Source organism: Anabrus simplex, chromosome 1 (genome assembly GCF_040414725.1).
Source record: "Anabrus simplex isolate iqAnaSimp1 chromosome 1, ASM4041472v1, whole genome shotgun sequence".
NCBI classification, from domain to species: Eukaryota; Metazoa; Arthropoda; class Insecta; order Orthoptera; family Tettigoniidae; genus Anabrus; species Anabrus simplex.
The window spans coordinates 1,030,881,107-1,030,902,486 of NC_090265.1; the positions used below are offsets into that span (position 1 = coordinate 1,030,881,107).

Sequence of the window (21,380 nt, forward strand, 5' to 3'; positions counted from 1 at the left end):
ATGAATGTTAAAAATTCAGATGAAGACAAAGTTAATGAAAAATGAGAAACCTCAACAATGCAGAAGTTACAGGAAATAAGCAAAAAATATCAACAGAGAAAGAAACTTATATAGGGTGACAATGGTTAGCACAAGATTGTGAAGGAAGAAGATAGCGCAATATTGACCCAGAAATAAGAAGATGGGAGGAATATCATTACGACTTATTAAATGTTAGAGCACGCAGAAATCCAACCAACAGTATCAAAGTAAAGAGAAAGAGAAGAGGTGGAATTAACAATTAAGTTGAAAGATATGGGGATAAATGAAGATGCAGTAGAAATTATGAAGGCGGCTAGAATTTTGGGATTACAGTGAACTTAAGGACTATTCAAGAGTGTACAGGAACAGGCCACAGATGATAGGCAGAAGGAAATGTAATGATTACAGAGGAATCACAGTTATATTCCGTTACCAAATTCAAGGAAAGAGTATTATAAAAGAATTAGAAAAAAGGTGGAAATGCAATGAGTAGATGATCACAGGAGGAAGTCAACATACACAGAAATTGATAAAGATGTGAAAATGTGCAGTTCACACATATGAACCCTATGGCACTCAGCCTATATGCAGGGGTTTGCTCGAAGACACTCGGACTAATTTCTGTCATTTTCCAAACCAAATTACAAAAAATCAACACGTAAACAGTTTAACACACATTAAAATAAATCACACTAATACAGGAAACTATGAGCATTTCAGAAATGAATATACCTAGGACGTATTGTTATTGGTAAAGCCAAAAAAATTATTCAATTTTGAAAATAAATTTTTTTAAATGATTTTTGGTTTTCAATGATTGAAAAATCAGACATTATTGCGTCCTCCTTCTTTACTCTTAGACGCGAAAGAAAGAACATTTAATTCTGAATAATTTTATATCAAAATGGCGTGTGTGCGCAATTCACTCATGAAGCATGGCAAAAAAGTTATTCACTGTACATGGAACGGTCATCGATGTCAGGTCCTCGCGGTCCGATGCACGGTGAGCAGCCGTGACTGTGTCATTTCCCACGTAATGGGAATCACTTTCGGCAAAAGAAGGTTATTATTACTGTCTAAATCATCTGAAAATTCAAGGATATCGGCCTCATTCGGCCTTGAATATGGACTAGCCATTACAATAAAAAGATGACGCAAGCACGTGCAACAATGGAGTTATGAAAAGGAGTAAAAGTATAGTTCGCGAAGTACACCGAACACACAATATATCAAAGAAACGAAATATACTCTAAACTAAACTCACTTCAAAATCAAATTGTTGTATTCATAAGCCAACCAAAACAGATCCACCCAATAACAATTTCAAATAACCACAACATAAACATTCACGGTCAACAGATTTCATTTGTCGAAAATAAAAATATTTTGTAGGGCTGGTGGATATATCTGTAGAGTAAAACATAAATTCAACGCTTTAAGGTACCGTCACGATCAACTGTTACGATTTAACAGCCACACAAATTACCAAAATCCCTAAATAGGACAGAGCCGATGTATCGGCGCCATGAGCTTTCTCGCCAGAACCTCTCGCGCCGATTATTGGCGCGCTGAGTGCGAAACGGTTAAACTATGCACATGAAAGAAAGGGTAGTTCGAGAGCATCCCAATTCATGAAGGATGGATCTGGTTAAGAACAGTATAAGGCAACAGGACCTCAAATGATGAATATGGGAAAATAATAACAATGCAGATGGTAAGAGCACTGTATCAAAATTGTGAAAGCTGTGTTAGAACCAAAGTGGGTCAAACTGAATGATTCAGAGTTGGATGGAGAAATTGACTTAAGAATACAGCAGTCTGCAAGTTTCTACCAGCGTGAGAGACAAATGGAATAAATATGTGCCAATGTAGCGTTGAATTTGTGTTTTACTCTACAGATATATCCACCAGCCCTACAAAATATTTTTATTTTCGACAAATGAAATCTGTTGAACGTGAATGTTTATGTTGTGATTATTTGAAGTTGTTACTGCGTGGATCTGTTTTGGTTGGCTTATGAATTCAACAGGGAAGTGTATTGTCTCCTTTACTCTTCATTATCATCATGGATAGAATTCTACATAATATCAAAGAAAAGATGATGGGTGAGCAAGTAAAGTCTATGCTCTTTGCTGATGACACTGTAGTTTGGGGAGATAATGAAGAGGAAGTACAGACACAAGTTGATTTATGGAATGAGATAAGAAATTTTGAAATGAAGATTAGTACTGCAAAAAGCAAGACTTTGATCATGACGAGAGCTAACAAAAATTTTTAAATATTTGGGCAGCATGTCACCAAATGGAAATTTGGATGGAGAAATTGATTTAAGAATACAGCAGTCTGCAAGTTTCTACCAGTGTGAGAGACAAATGGAACAAATATGTGCCTATGAAGTGCAAGAAGGTTTTATACTCATCCTATTATAAACCTATACTGATCTATGCTTCAGCAGCCTTGACGTTGACTAAGCGGAACCAAAGTAAGATACAAGCAGCTGAAATGAGGTTCTTGAGGAACATACAGGGAAGAAAGACGAGATAGAATACAAAATGAGGAAATAAGGAGAAGCCTGGGAGTGTGTAAACTTCAAGAAATTGATATAGCAAAGTTAAAATGGTTTGGACACATGATGAGAATGCCAGGAGAGAGAATACCAAAGAACATTCATGGATACAGAGACTGGAAAGAGGCCTAGGGCACAGTCTAGAACGAGATGGAAGAGCTCTGTTGTGGACTGCATTGCAAAGAGACGAGTCGATAGCAATAAAGTACTAGAAGAGGAATGGTGGGAATATCGAGTAAGGTGGAGGGCTTTGGTACACTACCCTACCCAGAGAGAATCTGGAAAAGGGAATGGATGAAGTAGAAGAAGAAGGAATAAGTTTATGGATAATTTTTCATTCGAACACATGATAGCACATGCACAATGGAGAATTTAGGAGGACGCGTTATCAATATGACAATAGCCTATCAGAAAAGATACTTCCTTTCATCGAATAATCTCTTCAGTATCAACTCACAGAGCTCCTTTCTCATTGGTCCACCTTGCACACATTGGGACCATGAGCAGAGATGCTCAACAAAGATGTACCTTGGAAACATTATTTTAGTCTAGTTTTAAAACAAACAGAAGTCAGTTCTAGAATGAAAAAAAAAACACACACACACACACAAAAAAATAACACTCCTAACATGCCATATCGAGAATGAGATATAAAGTACTAAAGTCTAATGAACCAGCTCCATTCTTGGATATTTAGACTATTCTAGTTGTAAACAGTACAGTACAATCTCCATTGTTCATGATTTGGTCAACCATGGGTCCAACCAACTGGGGTCTTGGTAGCGACAATGTGTAAAAATTATACTGATGGGAAAAGTACAAAATAAAAGTAACTGGGCTGAATCACAGTCAACTGAGAAATAATGCTCCCAATTACAAATTACTTCAACAAGTAATCAGTAAAATTACATTTACTTCACAGAACAAGTCTCTCAGAAATTGCTGATTTTATTTCTCACAATGGTCTGGAATTATACTGAAGATTCAAGGAAAAAAAAATTACTCCATTTTGTGTTTTCTTGGCACTGAGACATTAAGTGGCTATCATCATTAAATGAGATTAAACATGATACTTCGGAATTTTCAGAACGGTTGCTCCTTAGCAAAGTTTGCATTTCACACTTGTGTTCGAAGATGCATTTAGATAATTCCCATGCCTAGGCCTGCATATATGCCACCTCATATTTAATGAAAATGCTGATTTAAAAGCATAAACTATCTCCTTCTCCCTCTACCACAGTTTTCCCCACACCATGTGGGGTCGCGGGTGTGAACTGTGTCGCACAAATGCATTTGTCCCTGTCTTACGGCCGGATAACCTTCCTGACGCCAAACCTATCTGGAGGAATGTACTCACTATTGCGTGTTCGTGTGATGGTTGGTAGTGTAGTGTGTTTTACGAATATGAAAAGGAGTATGTTGCCACGAACACAAAACAAAAAGTCCCTGAGCTGGAAGAATTATTCACATGGAATTAAAATCCCCGACCCGGTCAGGAATTGAACCCGGGACCCTCTGAACTGAAGGCCTCAATGCTGACCATTCACCAAGGATTTGGACATAAAAGCATAAACTATAAATCTCATAAATTTGTAATAGAGTAGAAGTCCGTTATAGCGAGAATTCATAACAGCGAAAAATTTACTCACTATAAGAGATTGTCGTTATATGCGATTTTTGTATAAAAGTCAGAAAACCCTTCATGCACATTAAAATCAGTATGAAACGGCAATAATTTTGTTCAAAACTTGTGTTTCCGCAGATGATATCCACACCACGGCTTAATTGTTTGTTATTTTTCGTAATCCGATACTACGTGAAAGTGTATGTTTAATTTCATTATGAAAATATATAGTACCGTATTTCTCCAAATCCAAGACGAACCCCACTTTTCCCTTCAAAAAATTTAAATCAGGCTCAAAAAGAAGTTTGTAAAATCATATGAATGCCTTGTTGTACATTAGGCCTACGCATTTTTAGACTATTCTTAGACGCCGGACATTGATTTTCGTCACGCCGTACTTCTTTTTTTTTCTATTGTGGCTGCACAATTATTCTTTACTTTCGCGGGTTTAAGGACCATTAACTTAACATTGGCATCATAATACCGAAGAGAACTCGTTGAAAATTTTCCGGCAATACCTATTCCATGCGTCTCTACAATACAACGATCCATCAGGAAATTATTCTTGCTGTCTATAAAACTGTTAACTTTTACGCAGCGTCAGATATAACCAGCTACCGCTACACGCATGTCTCGCTTGTAGGGTTCGGCCAAATTCAGCGGCTAGTGATGTATAGGCCTAATCGCAAACGTTGAAAGTCAACGAACGAGTTTATTGCGCCACGGTATGGCCCTTCCGCCCTTGCGTTTTTCGTGCACATACCTCACAATTTCATTTTCGGCTTCTTTAAAGCGTCCTTGTTGCGGACCACTGAATGCATTTTTTGAACAGTATGCATTTCTTTAGCTCTTTGTCTTAACACTAACGCCAAATACTCGCTTTAGTTAGGCCTATGCCGTATTTTCTTGCGGCTGCACAATTATTTTACATTTGAGTGTTTAATAAACATCAACTTAAAATTGGTATCATAATATCGAATAGAACCCGTTGAAAATTTGCCGGCAATACCTTATCCATGTATCTTTACAATACAACTATCCATCACGAAAATATTCCTGCTGTCTATAAACCTTAATTTTACTAAGCGTCAAGTACAATAGACACGTTATGACCCTGCGACTGAGTAGCCATGGCTTTTCTAAGAATTCGAAGGGTCGCATGTTTTGATGCCATTCTGCAGATCTGAGAAACACACAGGCACTGCACAACCGGTTGTCGCGCCTAGCGATGTGTAATAAAGAGGTGGTCGTTTATTGTCAACGAGTTCTGTGTGCGTGTGAAAAGCAGCAGCGTGGTTACAGCGGTAGTAGCCAGTGGTATCAATTAACTTACTGTTAGGCTTAGATTTACAATTAAGTATTATTTTCCACCTAGTCGATACAACTAGGTGGAAAATAATAAATACTTAATTGTAAATCTATTGAAGTGTGATACGGACCATGAAACTGATTTTATGTAATTACTGTTAGGCCGCGAATACAACAACCCTTGAGTTTTCGCATGAGATTCTGAGAAAAAAGTCTTGGATTCGTAAAAATACGGTATCACTCCAGAGATTTCTGTGGCAAACACCTCAGCTTTCTTCTTCAAACAGCATCACCTAACCTAACCGTATATGTAGCCTATCATGAAAACATATTTGAAACGCATGTAGAGAAATAACCTCCACGCGAAAAATTGACATGTAAATAGCCGTAACTAGACGCAAGAAGATATGAAATATCCTCTGAAATCAGTGATGTACTCTGCCATATCTTGAGGTGTATCACATTCTTACTTAATTTCCGCATATAACATTAAAATGAAGATATCATTTACTTCAGTCTTTATTTTTAACGAGTTAACAACTGCTATCGGCCACGTTATTTACGCATTTATTACGAAAACGTGTTATCCTCTTTCATTTCGAATTTTCTTTAGAGAACAGCAGTCGATGGGTGTTACTAATCAACTTCAACATCGCCTCTGAATGTCAACGAGAGAGATCGCAAATGCACAAATTGAGAAAACTATACTGTACCTACCGAAGATGATCGATCACATTTTGATGCAAACGTTTCAGTTTTCTTATTCAAACAGCGTCACGTATCCTAACTTACCCGTACTATACGTATGATGAAAACACATTTCAAGCGCCAGTAGAGAAATTATAACTTTCTCGATATAAATTTTCATAATAGCCTTTCCGTAATTTAACCAGACGCGACAAAATATGAACTAACCTCTGAAATCAATTAAGCACTCTGCCATATCTCGAGGTTTATCCCATTTTTACTTAATTGCAGTATTTAGCTTCAAAATTAAGCGGTAGTTTAGTCAGCCTTAATTTTTAACGAGTTAACAACCGTTATCGGACATGTTATTCTCTTTCATTTCGAATTTTCTTTACGGAACAGCTGTCGACGGGTATTACTAATAGACTCCGACATCGCCTTTGAATGTAGACGAGATAAATCGCTAGTGCACATAGCGAGGAAACGATGCCGAAGATAATTTATCGCACAAAATATCAGCGCTGGGGTGTATAAATATCGGTAATGGAAAAAATCGCGCGCGCTTAATCGCTCGTAATAACGGATGCGCCAATGATAGGGTTCTCGCTGTAACCGAAGGACGATACACAGTTTAATATACGAATTTAGAAGGGACAGAAAAAATTCGTCGCTATAACGGAGTTCTCGTTATATGCCGTACTCGCTATAGCGGACTTCTAATGTAGTTGCTTATGTTTTCAAATTTAAGTAGCAAATTCAAACATGATATAGAAATGATTTACACAATAAACAAAAACATAAAACAAAATTTTTATCCTAATAGTGGTACATTCATATAAGAAGAGGTTACAAGAGCACATATTAACTGCCCCAAATGGTATCCAGGATTGTAGCAGCGATCAAGGAAACACAAGATCCATAAAAACGAGAATTCTCGTAGCCCGCCACGTACGGTTGGCCAAGAAACGAGAATTCTCGGGGCCCATCATCAATGTGTTTAAGTACCAAGGTCTAACATATCACCAGGAATGTAACTCAGGCTTTGAAGTAACTCAGGCTTTGAAGTCTGACGGCACTTGTCAGTACTGCTTCTCTGTAGTCTCTACAGCAGCCAGAAGACAGCGCATGCATGCACTGTGCAAGCCTAGTTTGTTATTGCCTGAAGGTTTGAACATAGCTGTGTATCTTGATTACAGTGCCATTTGATCCTAAAGATGACAGTTTCGGTGCAAATTAACGTCTATACTGCCTGGTAAGTGTCAAGCATATTTTTTTCTCGGTAGTTTAGAGTCCACAGATTAGTTCTATACAGTATTAATTGTTTTTATAGTTGACAATTACCATCAGGATGGTAGACTAATACTCTGAAGTACCAACAGGTCGTTAGCAATACGTTTTAAAAATCTATCTACTCATGCTTTGCATTTATACATGCAATTTAGGTTTTGTTTATTCTAATTAATACAGTAAAACCTCATTAATTCGAAGTCGTTGGGACTTAAAAATCGGACTTCGAATGACGTGATTTCGAATTAACCGCCAATTTGCAATTCAGAAGTACCAACCCTTGCCGCGTTACAAAATGTTCTGAGGCCCATTACTGCATGCAGTTAACCTTGATTCACAGTTTATACCTTTCAAGTACCATGAAAAAAGAACTATTTCTAAAATGTATCCAAGAAGGTGCATTTACAGTATTCAAATAATGCACTTGGATATGTCACTGGCAAACATAACCTCACGCTATGAAAGAAAAAAAAAAAAGGCACGATTCAAAGACGAGGAGAAATCTACGCTGGCTCCCATGTGCAAATGCTTTATTCTTTGGAATTACTGTACCGTATGCATTTACGATACCTTGTATTTACGCAGAAAGTACCCGATGCTCTTAACATCGAACTTTCGTATGACTTTATCCTTCTACGATTTCCTGCCATGGTACTTCTCTCGTACTTCAGAAATGTAAACACTTACCGCGTCACAAAGTATTCTAAGACCCATTAATACATGCAGTCACCTCAATTCACAGTTTAAATCTTTCAAATGCCAGAGAAAAAAACTATTTCCAAAATGTATCCAACAAGGTGCATTTACAATGTTCAAATAATGCACTTGGATAAATCACTGACAAGCATAACCTCATGCAACGAAAGAAAAAAAATCACACAATTCAAAGACGAGGATAAATTATGCCGGTTCCCCTGTGCAAATGCATTATTTTTTGGATTTCTGTACTGTTTGCATTTTTAGATGCTTTGTACTGGCATGGAAATTGCCCGACGCCCTTAAAACATTGTGGCTTATCGAACTTTCCTATGACGAGGAGATAAAGTTTCTGGCTTCCATGTGCATTGTAACGCACTACAATGACTCCCATCCCCCACCCGTGTACGATTCCCCGGCTGGCATTTTCTCTTTCAAAACCATAAGACCGTTTGGGCTCGCATTAAAATAAAGTAACGCAGTTTCATCGGGAATGACAAAATTGTTCGGTGCCTACGAATTTATCGCATAAGCCACGTTTTTTCATCAATTGTTGGCATCGCCAGTGTTCGCGGATTCTGTTTTTCCGCACACTGCCTGTTGCATGATATTACGGCGTTCCTTAAAAAGTTGAATACAAAAGAAATCCGATTTCATTCAACTTAGCAATCATGAAGCGCACTGTAGACCCACCGAAGTGAGTAAGTGCGGAAAGCTACCCCTCCACGTTCTATTATCATGTGGATAAATTTTGAGTTGAATTACTCTGTAACATACTATTGTTTTAAAATGTAAAGGCAGTTTCGAATTAAAAGTCTAAATTTCAATAATGGGGAAGACATTGTACTTCTAATTACGAATTATCTGTATTTCGAATTAAACAATTTAAATAACATGCAAAACTGTATTTCATGTTTCCGGGAACGAGAGCTTCTTCGAATCAGGTGGGATTTTGAATTAACCGATTTCGAATTATCGAGGTTCTACTGTACAGGTATGTCAGCATCAAGGCTGGTGTGAAAATGGGAAACCACAAAAAACCATTTTCAGGACTGCCGACAGTGTGGTTTGAATCTACCACCTACCGAAACCAAGCCAACAGTTACTTGACCTGAAAGGCGTAGCCCACTTGCTCGGTACTATAAAATATAAAGCTATATAATATTATTGTTGTTTGTCTACCTCTTAGATCTTTGGCAGGCACGCCTTTCTTTGTTACTAGAGCCGGTGTGCATTGCATTTTGTATCACATTTTCTCCCCAAATTTTAATAATGGAAAATGTAGTCAAAAACTCCTTTATTACCACCAGTGGACACACACACGCACAAGCTTCTGAAATGTATTTACAAACAATTAATGCAAGTTTTGGCACAATTAAAATAACTTTCGCATGTAAAATTTCCAGTAGTTACACACAAATTCTTACAAATGATTTACAAACAATGTGTCAAGTTGCAGACAATTGGAAACATTCATAAAACTTTTTAACTGGCATGGAAATGACGTCAAATGCTACAAGTTCAAGAAATGATGACGATCAATTCACAACATTTGTGCCATTACTGATATTAAAATAATTACTATATTGATATTCTGAACAGAAAAAGTCTGAAATTGTGAATAGGCTATTCCTGTTACTATATTTCCTTCTCTCTTAAACTACAAAGACGAATATTATTTTCTACTCAAACACAAAAAATAGTTAAATTACATTCTAAGAATAAATGATTCTTATTTACAGGCAATGTCCGACTGAGATCGGAGATATCAGAACAGAACGATCCTAAAAAATAAAGAACCTTGTCTACAATAGCAGATCTCTCTCCCAATAAACTAAAACTTCACCAGTCAATGAGTAGACACGATTCACGGTAGCACCGAGCAAGTGACCACTTGAGTTGGGTCACATAGCTATCAACTCACATTCTAGAGATAGTGGGTTCAAACCACATTGTCAGCAGCCCTTAAGATGGTTTTCTGTGGTTTCCCATTTTCACATCAGGCAAATGCTGGAGCTGTACCTTAATTAAGTACACAGTCGCTTCCATCTCACTCCTTGCCCTTTCCTATCACATCATCACCTATCAGTATTGGTGCAACATAAAGCAAACTGTAAAAAACTTTTTAAAATTCTTGAGGTAGCCATTAATACCAAAGAAGAAAACAATCGGCTGAAATATAGATATCGATGACGAAAAATTTGTCATTAAAGATGGTCCTGATAAAGTCCAGTGTTCCAAAACATGATGTACCCTTTACGAAACGATCTCCGCACAATCCAAAACAAAAGCACTTAGTAAACTGAGGTGTGTCTTGTCTCAATGTTTTTCTCTGGCCCAAATTCCATCCCTTCTGAGCAAAAACAAGAGTGAAATACAGCCTTAAGAACTCTCTCTCCTAAGGCATTATGTTTATTTGGAAAAACAGAGGTATTCTCTATCTTGTCACTCAGCTCTTCAAAAGTAGGCCAGCAATTTAAGTGAAAACCTGGAATTCTGAAAGAGGCTCTCTATGTCATGAAGGCCAAGGCAGAAACATTTAAGTACTTAGAGAAGGTAGCAGTCACCAACTTCAGTGAAATGAATACAGTCGTGTGTGTGTGTTTATTATGATTCATCTGATGATGTAATTTTAGGTCCACATAATTCCCTGAAATTACAAGAAAATAATTTTGCTGTATGTGAGAATAAGAACTTTCATTAGGATTAGATACTTGAACCAGAAAAGATATATATGGAAATTTTATGAAAGAATGTTGTGAAAAAGAATCTTCCTTGGGTAGCATCATCATTTATGACGAGTTAATATCTAATCCCTAATAGAATGTCAGTCTTGATGTATAAGAAAATATTCTTAAATGATTGCATTTCCTGTGATGTACATATCATTTAATGCTTGTATTTTTCTTTCTTTTTAAAGTGTCAATTAACTATAGTAAGTTGGATACTAACTGTCCTTTATGCTAAGTTAAAAAGTGCTAAATTCAGTGTTGCCTCATATGCTTATTAGTTTGACTACTTTGTTCACAAAATGTCCTTTTTTTTCCATTTTGCAATCACCACTGAGATTGTGTGTGTATCATTACAGCTACAGATTTGTACAGATATATGAATTCTGTGTTTCATGACTAAATGTGGTGTAATTAAAATATCTAACAACATTAACTCAAAAAAAAAATATGCAGCTAACTGTAAACTATAACACACAAGGCAAATCTTGCGGTAGCACTCAGGGTGACATCACGCACACTAGCCAATGGCGGGGCAGCTCTCCAGAATGGCCTACCTGTTAGTATTCTAGGTACATTGTGGTAGACACCTCTGTATATTGCACAATGCAGACGTGCCATCTTTCAACAGTCAAAAATCAGGAGATTCTTTTGCGCTATATCCCGAAATGTTGATTACGTAACTTTGAAGAATATTTAACACACTATTCTACTTAACTACATAATTTCTCTCATTTCATTTATTTATTTATTTATTTATTTATAAATAATGAAATACTGCATGTATCTGAGCTTTAGAACACATGACTCTTCAATCTAACTGCTTTTGGCCTCTTCATAAATTTCTGAACTAGATTTATGCTCAAAGCAGTGGCCTTGCTGAACGGGTTTTAAGGTTAAAAGTTTTTCCACAATACTTTTTCAGGAAGCTTTGATCTGAATTGAGTTTTTGTCCTTGTAAATATGCTAAAAAACACACAGTCAGCATTGCTACGTGGAAATGATAAAAAGCATTACGTTAGAGATTCTATCATATTTAAGACCACCACCAGCTGATAGCATCTGCCTTGACAATGCCCAATGAACATCAATTATCTCCAGCTATTTAAAGAAAGAGGAAAAAACCTGGGATTTTAAAAAAAATACAGGAATACTAAATCTGTTCCCAAAATCGGGAGATAAGTCTCTGCGATCAGGAGAGAGGAAGGAAGAACCAATAATAGGGAGTCCCGCGCTTAAATCGGGGGAGTTGGCACATCTGACAATGGTATCAAACATGAATTGCAAAAAGTGCATAGGACAGTATACAGTCAACCCCTTATATAATGCCACCCGATACTCTGTAACCCTCAGTTAACGCATACAACAAGCAACGAATGGATATTCCTTACGGAAATAATACAGTAACTACCTCGATATAATGATAATCCCACCTACCGCCATCGCCACTAGTGGCACAGGTAGATCAATGTCACATAATGTTATAAATGCCTTCGATATATTGCAAACTGTTGGTTTGAGGTTATCGGCAGGAACCCGGAAGCCTTTCTTTGAACAGATACACGGCTCTTATCTAATCGTTTAGGAATGTGAGCAGGTGGAGTATGCCACTGACACTCATTACCTGTAGCTCATTATCCCGAGTGGCATGGTGCCGGGTATTTTCTTGCTATAGGATTGAATCGTCTTGCCACAGATGGGAATTTCCTTAAGGCTTAGGCCGTAATGGACTGTTTCCGAGAAAAGCTTTGGAAGCCTGGACAAAGCAATTTGAGGATAAAGAGCTTGATAGGAGCCCATCTTGACTTGATTTCAACTTTAGTCCTGTCTGTCTGTCTGTCTGTCTGTCCTGTGCATACAAGTCTCTATGATGAATAAACGAACAATTTTATGTATGAAAAAATAAGCAAGAAATGTGTGCTTATAAAGAACAGTCTGTTAGAAGAACACTGGAAACCATTTTTTATTGTTGTGGGTGAAAACCATACGGTGACTAAGTACAGCAGAACCTCGACTGATCGTTTTCGTGGATACATGGATCATAATTTTCAGTCCCAGGAACATATCCAACACAGTCTGGGTTTTTCGATGTATCATTTTCCCCAGATCTATTGTTCAATACTTTGGATCCCGACAAACTCTAAATACACAATCAGTAGTCATATCGATATAAACACACTCCTGTTCTGTCTTGCTCCCACGCTGTTGTTGTTTGAGTCATCAGTCCATAGACTGGTTTGATGCAGCTCTCCATGCCACCCTATCCTGTGCTAACCTTTTCATTTCTACGTAACTATTGCATCCTACATCTGCTCTAATCTGTTTGTCATATTCATACCTTGGTCTACCCCTACCGTTCTTGCCACCTACACTTCCTTCAAAAACCAACTGAACAAGTCCTGGGTGTCTTAAGATGTGTCCTATCATTCTATCTCTTCTTCTCGTCAAATTTAGCCAAATTGATCTCCTCTCACCAATTCGATTCAGTATCTCTTCATTCGTGATTCGATCTATCCATCTCACCTTCAGCATTCTTCTATAACACCACATTTCACGCTATCTGATGTAATTTCGAGGCTAACTGCGGTAACGTCCCAGTTGCACCATGCTGAATCACTAATCACATCATCCAAACCATGCAATGTTGCATGAATAACCGCTATGACATCGTCTGAACCACTCCATTAGTTTTACCCGAGTTTTGAGCTGCGGTATTCAAGGCAAGCAAAGTCAGGGATGTGCCCTACGTTCTTACAGTACAGTATTTCACTTTTCATGTGAATTTACCGTGTATAATTATTGAATTGTCATATTTTATGGATTATTTGTATGATTAAAAAAGATGTGATCTTTTTAGCAAGTGAGAACCTTGGAAGAAGGACTTCGAATTACCAAAGAAGTTGAGGGAAAAATCCTTCCGAAAAGAAAATGCAATAAAAACTTTTCAGTCTGTCAAACACACAGCAATTAAAATACAAATTATAACACTATAAGCATACCTGTAAAATTAAAATACACACTATAGTCCATTTTGGTTGAAAGCATCCTGCGCGAGAATTGGTTGCGCATGCAGTGGTGGGAGCTATCGACCCCCCACTCCTACACCAGGTCCAGTCGCCAGGCTAGCGCTGAAGTGAAAACGTCTCTCAAGCGGTGCGTGTTGTTACGTGCGGGCTAAATTGAAATTACTGAAGTGAGGAGCATGGCTTCTAGGTCCTCTTCTAAATCTGGGAGACCACTGCGAGACTAGGCACGTGAAAGTGTTTATACAATGAGTGAACATATGAAAGTTATGAAGCGAGAACACGACTTGAAATTGAATATTGTGCAGACAGTTTCAGAAGCAACAGAAGTGGAAACAGCACTGGTGAAGAAGATAATGAAAGAGATTGAACTTAAGTTTGGCACTCGAACAGGAAAACAAGGTGAAATAAAGAAGAGATTTCCAGTTGGTGATTTTGTAAAAGCAGCTATGAGGAGAAAGATTCATGAATATTACGCCGTGAGAAAAGAAATGCCCACATTAAAAAAAAAAAACTTTCTGAAGCTTTGGAAGAGGATGCCATAGTGCAATGCAGTCCCTCACATCTGCATAAAATAATGCCTGACTTGGGATTTCGTTGGTGGAAATGCCAGTCGAAGGATAAGATTTTAGTTGAAAGACCAGAAAGTGTGGAATGGCGAGTGAAATACCTGCGACAGTTGCCGATTTTCCGAAATGAAGGCAGAAACATTATATTTATAGACGAAACCTATCTTCGTGTTTCGCATGTAGTTTCGCGGTGCTGGCAAGTATCTGAAGAACTGGGGGTACTTAGTTCCATAGGAAAGGGGTAACAGATTAATTATAGTACACGGTGAAGGAGAGAATGGTTTTGTTCCCAATACCCTTTTAATTTATAAGTCTCACCTAAAGCCTGGGGACCATCATGCTGACATGAATTATAATAGTACTTCTGAGTGGATAAATGAGCGGCTTGCTCCAAATGTAACCCCACGGAGCGTAGTAATAATGGACAATGCAGTCTATCATTGTGTTCAGGAAGACAAGAAGACTAATTCTACCCATGAATAAGTATCTACAGGAATGGCTGCAGAAGAAAGGAATTAAGTTTGATCCAAGTAAGGTAAATCCGGGACAGATGCCGCCCCGGTAGAGATGCCGCATACACTGTAGCTAAAGGTTCCCATCGTTACAGCTAGGTGGCAATATGTGTAGTTTTTCGGTTTCTAAGGAAGAACTACTGTCTGCGAGTGTGACGAAATTTGCTCGCATATTACACCAATTATAGCCGATATCATGAGGCGAGTACATGTTTCCTCCTGACAAAGTTTTTGCGTGTGTTAATTTATTGTATATTAAGTTGGCTTCAAATGCTTAAATCAGACGTTTTTAATACAGTAGACGTCAGAAACATAACTGTAGTTGAGAGTAAGCTAATTTTGGGCCATGATAGCCTTGAGGTATGAAAACAGCAGGGTGCGGCGTCTCTCCCTGATAGTTGGGAGAGTTGCCGCACAACAATCCGGCTGAGATGCTTCATTGCTATCAGATTCTACAAGCGATCTGGAAACATTCAATACTATTCAGAGTGTACCGGTATTTTATTCGAATATTTTATCGTCTCACGATTCTTGATATACATAATCTATTTTTATTAATTTCATCGGTAACATTATTTTATTATATAAAATTATTTTCAGCAATAAAAATTTGCGACATGCCTGCTCAGTATAAAAGTAAGGGCACTGTTAAAAGACCTCAATGGACACAGGAAAAGTTAAGAGAGGCTGTTAAAAGACTGAAAGCCAAGGAAATACCTATCAGGGAGGCAGAATGATACTACAGAATTCCGGAACGAACACTGAAACTTAGAATGCAGTCACGAAATCTGGAAAAGGGCTCTCTGGGTCCAGCAGGTATAGCTACTTCAATAATCACCGAAGTCAAAATGATATTCAAAAAAGGATGACTGTATCCAGTGTTTGAGTTACAAACAGTGAATGCATGAATCTTGCTCTACATATAACGACTGTTGCAGCAAAATTGCTAGAGAACAAAGTTTTAAGAAACAATCTGCAAAAACTTGTAAAAGGATAAACATCAGTTTTTGATTCAAGAATCCTGCCTTAGACATGTTTCCAAATTACTGTGTCAGGACAGAATTATATTCATTATGATTTTGATTTTTCCTTTATATAACATGAGGGTCCCGTGGTGTAGGAATAGCGTGCCTGCCTCTCGCCCGGAGGCTCCGGGTTCGATTCCCGGCCAGGTCAGGGTTTTTTCTCTCGACCTGAGGGCTGGTTCGAGGTCCACTCAGCCTACTTGATTGGAATTGAGAATCTATCTGACGGTGACATGGCGGCCCCGATCTCGGAAGCCCAGAATAACGGCCGGGAGGATGCGTCGTGCTGACCACACGGCTCTTCGTAATCTGCAGGCCTTCGGGCTGAGCAGCGGTCGCTGTGCAGGCCAGAGCCCTTTCAAGGGTTTTAAGTGCCGTGGGGTTTTATATAACACAGTGAAGAATCTACTGCACATGCACATTTATAGTAAATCGAAATTAAAATATGATTAATTTAATGTTGTAAATTATCAGATAGAATTTTTCCATTGAATGATTATATTATGTGGATATAATTGTCTTGTAGTACGTTCTAGTGTTCGGTTATATTAAAGTTGAAGAAATTGGCTTAAATAAGATTTTGTCATTAATTATTTTACTTGCGGCATCTCTCCCGAGCAAAGTCGGCATCTATACCGGGATCCAGGAAGAGACGCCGCAGATGCAACAATTCCTTTGTTCCCTCCTTTCTCCCATTTACTTTCAATTGCCAATATTTTGTTCATCCCTGATCAAATGTACGTTTTCAAATTATGCTCGATGAATTTGCAACAATTTTTAAAGTAAAAATACCGAGATATAACAAAAGACATAAAAAGTGCGGCAACTCTCCCGGAATTAGCCTATGACAAAGGCTTAATTGTTGGGACTCGTTAGAAGATATACCAAATAGATAATATTTTGAAAAGCTAGTGATATGAAGTTCTCCATCTTCCTCCATATCATCCAGATCTCAATCCAACTGAGTCGGTTTGGGGAGATATCAAAGGAGAGGTCCGTGATTAGAATATATTTCAATTAATAGTACAGTAGAACCTCGATAATTCGAAATCGGTTAATTCAAAATCCCGCCTAATTCGAAGAAGCTCTCGTTCCCGGAAACATGAGATACAGTTTTGCATGTATTTTCAATTGTTTAATTCGAAATACGGATAATTCGTAATTCGAAGTACAATGTCGGCCCCATTACCGAAATTCAGACTTAATTCGAAACTGCCTTTACATTTTAAAACAATAGTATGTTACAGTAATTTGAACTCTAAATTTATCCGCTCCGCTTCATAATAGGCGTTCCGGAACGTGGAGGGGTAACTTTCCGCACTTACACTCACTTCGGTGGGTCAACAGTGCGCTTCATGATTGCTAAGATGAATGAAATCGGAATTCTTTTGTATTCAACCTTTTAAGGAACGCCGTAATATCACACAACAGGCAGTGTGCGGGAAAGCAGAATCCGCGAACACTGGCGTTGCCGACAGTTGACGAAAAATCGTGGCTCATATAATAAATTCGTAGGCATCGAACAATATTGTCATTGCCGGTAAAACTGCATTGCTTTATTTCAATGCGAGCCCAAACGGTCTTATGGTTTTAAAGGAGAAATTGCCAGCCGGGAAATCGTACAAGGGTGAGGGATGGGGGGTCATAGCAAAGAGAAAATGCACATGAGCGCGAGATACTTTATCGCCACGTCATAGTAAAGTTCCATAAGCTACGTTTTCAGGGCCTCGGGCTCTTTCCATGCCAGTACAAAGCATCTAAAAATGCAAACAGTGCAGAAATCCAAAAGGATAATGCATTTGCACAGGGGAACCGGCAAAATTTATTCTCGTCTTTGAATTGTGCGATTTTTTTTCTTTCGTTGCGTGAGGTTATGTTTGTCAGTGATTTATCCAAGTGCATTATTTGAACATTGTAAATGCACCTTGTTGGATACATTTCGGAAATAGTTTTTCCCATGGCATTTGAAATGTTTAAACTGTGAATCGAGAGGTGATTGCATGTATTAATGGGTCTTAGAATACTTTGTGACGCGGCAAGTGTTTACATTTCTGAAGTACGAGAGAAGTGCCATGGCGGGAAATCGTACAAGGATAGTCATAGAAAAGTACGATTTTAAGGGCATCGGATACTTTCTGTGTAAATACAAGGCATCTAAAATGCATACAGTATAGTAATCCAATTAATAAAGCACTTGCACTTGGGAGCCAGCATAGATTTCTCCTCGTCTTTGAATCGTGCTTTTTTTTCTTTCTTTCGTTGCGAGAGGTTATGTTTACCAGTGAGAAATCCGAGTGCATTATTTGAATACTGTAAATGCACCTTCTTGGATACATTTTGGAAATAGTTATTTTTTCGTGGCATTTGAAAGGTATAAACTGTGAATCAAGGTTAACTGTATGCAGTAACGGGCCTTAGAATATTTAGTAACGCGGCAAGGGTTGGTACTTCTGAATTGCGAATTGGCGGTTAATTCGAAATCACGTAATTCGAAGTCCGAATTTTGAGTCCCAACGACTTCGAATTAACGAGGTTTTACTGTAATAAAGCATAATTATTTTTTTAGCATAAAAAGTGTGCCATAGCATCTCTAATGGCTTCACTGTTCATAAATGAGGCGCTCCGCGCCTATTCCCAATATAAATAAAAATGATTATTCTGTACGAAATATTTCTCTGTCTTATAGATCACTCGTGACTTGACAGCAAACACACTCCACAAAAAGGAAGCTCTTTGCCGGATATTGCTTGCACAGTATTCGCAAGACAAACGAAAAAAAAATTTGCGACCACGTAAAAGACATTGAGCAGGAATACTGGGAGCGTGACAACACCATGCACAGGGAATTAGAATTAGACCAGTGCGACATCAACCTCGGTGAAACTTCAGATGACATGATTCAGATGAGAGTAAAGATTATTCTGAATAATTTGTAAATAAGATCCCTGAACTCCGAATATTAAACAAACGTGATCATAGAACACGTAAGAAGTCCGATAATATTTTTGCTCTGATTTTATGAGACAGATTTATATTGTCTATTGTTCCGAAGCATTTTGTTGCTGGTTTCGTTGTTGTTGTTGTTGTTGTTGCTGCTGCTGTAGGAGACCTGTTCTCTCAGTCATAACAATAGCAGGTTATTCAAGAGTATGTATATTTCTTCTGATGGACAAGAAAAGTAAACATTGTTAATGTTATTATGAAAGTAGCTGAAGTATTTCTACTAATGCTTCTTCTCTGCATTTTCCTGACAAATTCGCATTAATTAATTTCTTTTATACGTATTTTACTAGAAATCACGTTAAGCAGATTATATCTCCGGGCTGTCAGTGGAAACAACTTCCTCCTATTCGTTAGGCGATTGATGAACTGATAGCGCGTACCGATGCACCTTTCCTTGGTATACAGTACAGTTTCAAACGAACTTCCTTTATTGGCAGTATTACCAGTTGCAAGTTACCGTCTTATGTTCAAATGATTTTCTACTAAATGGTTCAAACCTTTCAATTTTATATAACAGATTTCATATTTGTAAGAATGTATAATAATAAATGGCACAAGAATAATTTAATTTTAATTTTAATTTAATACTTTAATTTAAAGTCCTCTTTTACTATACACTGAGATTTATTTCATGTTGTATCAAAAGCATCATCCGATAAGAATTCTTTTAGGCATGATCCTCTGATTTCTTGATGTCACCAACATTTACTACGAAAGTTACGAAGTATTTCCGTACTGGAATAAAACTGAAATTTTAGAATGTTATGTTCAAAGGCCTGTGTAGTTAATTGACAAGGTTTAACGCAGATCGAAATGTAAGACTCGATTTGTACAATGTACAGTACTATTTTATTTTCATTAGTTTATCATATTAAGTAATTCCTACACATTTGAGTTAGTGTGATGTATGTACACCGATGAACCATTGCATAATGACTACCCCGACCCGGGAACGTTTCGCGCCTAAGCTTTGCACACTATTTCAGTCAGCTCCCAGGGCTACGTCCGCTGCCTGAACTCGACTGTGTCAGCTGGAGGAAAGGATCAAGTTCTTCCCCCACCACCAGCGCGAACGGTCCCATAGTTCCTCGCACTCGAGGCCAGGCCACACCTCCGGTCGTCCAGAAAGACGCTTACTACGAAGATGGACTATAATATATTATATATTATTTTACAGGTATGCTTATAGTGTTATAATTTATATTGTAATTGCTGTGTGTTTGACAGACTGAAAAGTTTTTACTGCATTTAACTAAGTCGACACTGGAAAACATGGCTTCATTCTTTAAAAAAGAAAGAAAACGGACAATGCTAAACGACAGGTTTTAGCTCCATCAACATTATATTCCATTATGAGTAAGAAACACAAAATATTTAACCAAACAGATAAACATGGAACGTGTGCAAAGAAAAGACTGGGAAAAAATCTCCTTATATCGAGTTGGAGGTTGTACTCTTTGCCAAGTATCAACAAGCCCAAGCATCAGGCATTCCTGTGGATGGCAGCATCTTACGAGATAAAGCCCTCCAGGTCACGGAAGACTGAACACAAATGGCTCAACGTCCAGCTGATGGATCTCCTGCTTCAAGGAGTGACATGGGCAGGGGAAAGTGCTGCTGTAGATACATCACGTACGAAACTGTGGTTGGAAAATCTGCCGGCGCTGTTCGAGGCATACAAATCCAAAGACATTTACAATGCAGATGAAATGGGCCTCTTTTAAAAGTGTCTTCCCGACCATACACTAGCAGAGGAGAGTATTGTCATGGTGGAAAGAAAGCAAAAGATCGCATGACTGTTTTTTGTGTTGTAACAGTGATGGATCCAATAGGCATATGCCTATTTTTATAGAAAACTTTCAGAACCCCAGGGTTTCAAAAACGTTCAGTAGTTACAAGTTCAATATTTTTCCTTGCAGGCTGGTCGCTTCCATGGGGATTTAGGGAAGAAAGATAATTCTGCTTACAGACAACTGTGCTGCTCATCCAAAGAACCTTGCAACTCCTCACGTATTCTGTTCGCAGTTTAGACAAGTTGTGTGGCAATATTACAGCATCAACTGATGAATGTGCGCTATGGCACCATAAGAGTGAAGACAGGGTCGAACCACTGCCAAAATTTTCCAAAGCTCCCTGTGTATTCAAAACATTTCAAGCCCACGTTTACGCTCACGATATCAACAGCAGCGAGCAACAAACTATTTTGAATATTGAAAGTGCATTTTTCCATGTGAAAAGTAATCAGGTCAAAAACGAACATCTATTAAAGACTATTTCAAAAGCTATTTAAAAAAAGTATCATAACTTTTATGCTATAAGTCTGAAGGTAT

The 21,380-nt window shown here is 38.0% G+C and overlaps 1 protein-coding gene across 8 annotated transcripts in view; it reads right to left on the bottom strand.

Annotated features, from left to right (window-relative positions):
• The window catches only part of LOC136857916 (serine-rich adhesin for platelets), a 137,832-nt gene that overhangs the window by 26,573 nt on the left and 89,879 nt on the right, over positions 1–21,380 (bottom strand). The window contains exon 7 of one of the 8 annotated variants that reach the window (XM_068225336.1): positions 9,115–9,522. The exons of the other annotated variants lie outside the window; for them this stretch is intronic. The gene's annotated coding sequence lies outside the window, so the exon portion shown is untranslated. Of the gene's footprint in view, positions 1–9,114; positions 9,523–21,380 lie in introns of those variants that run through there. 8 annotated transcript variants of the gene reach the window in all.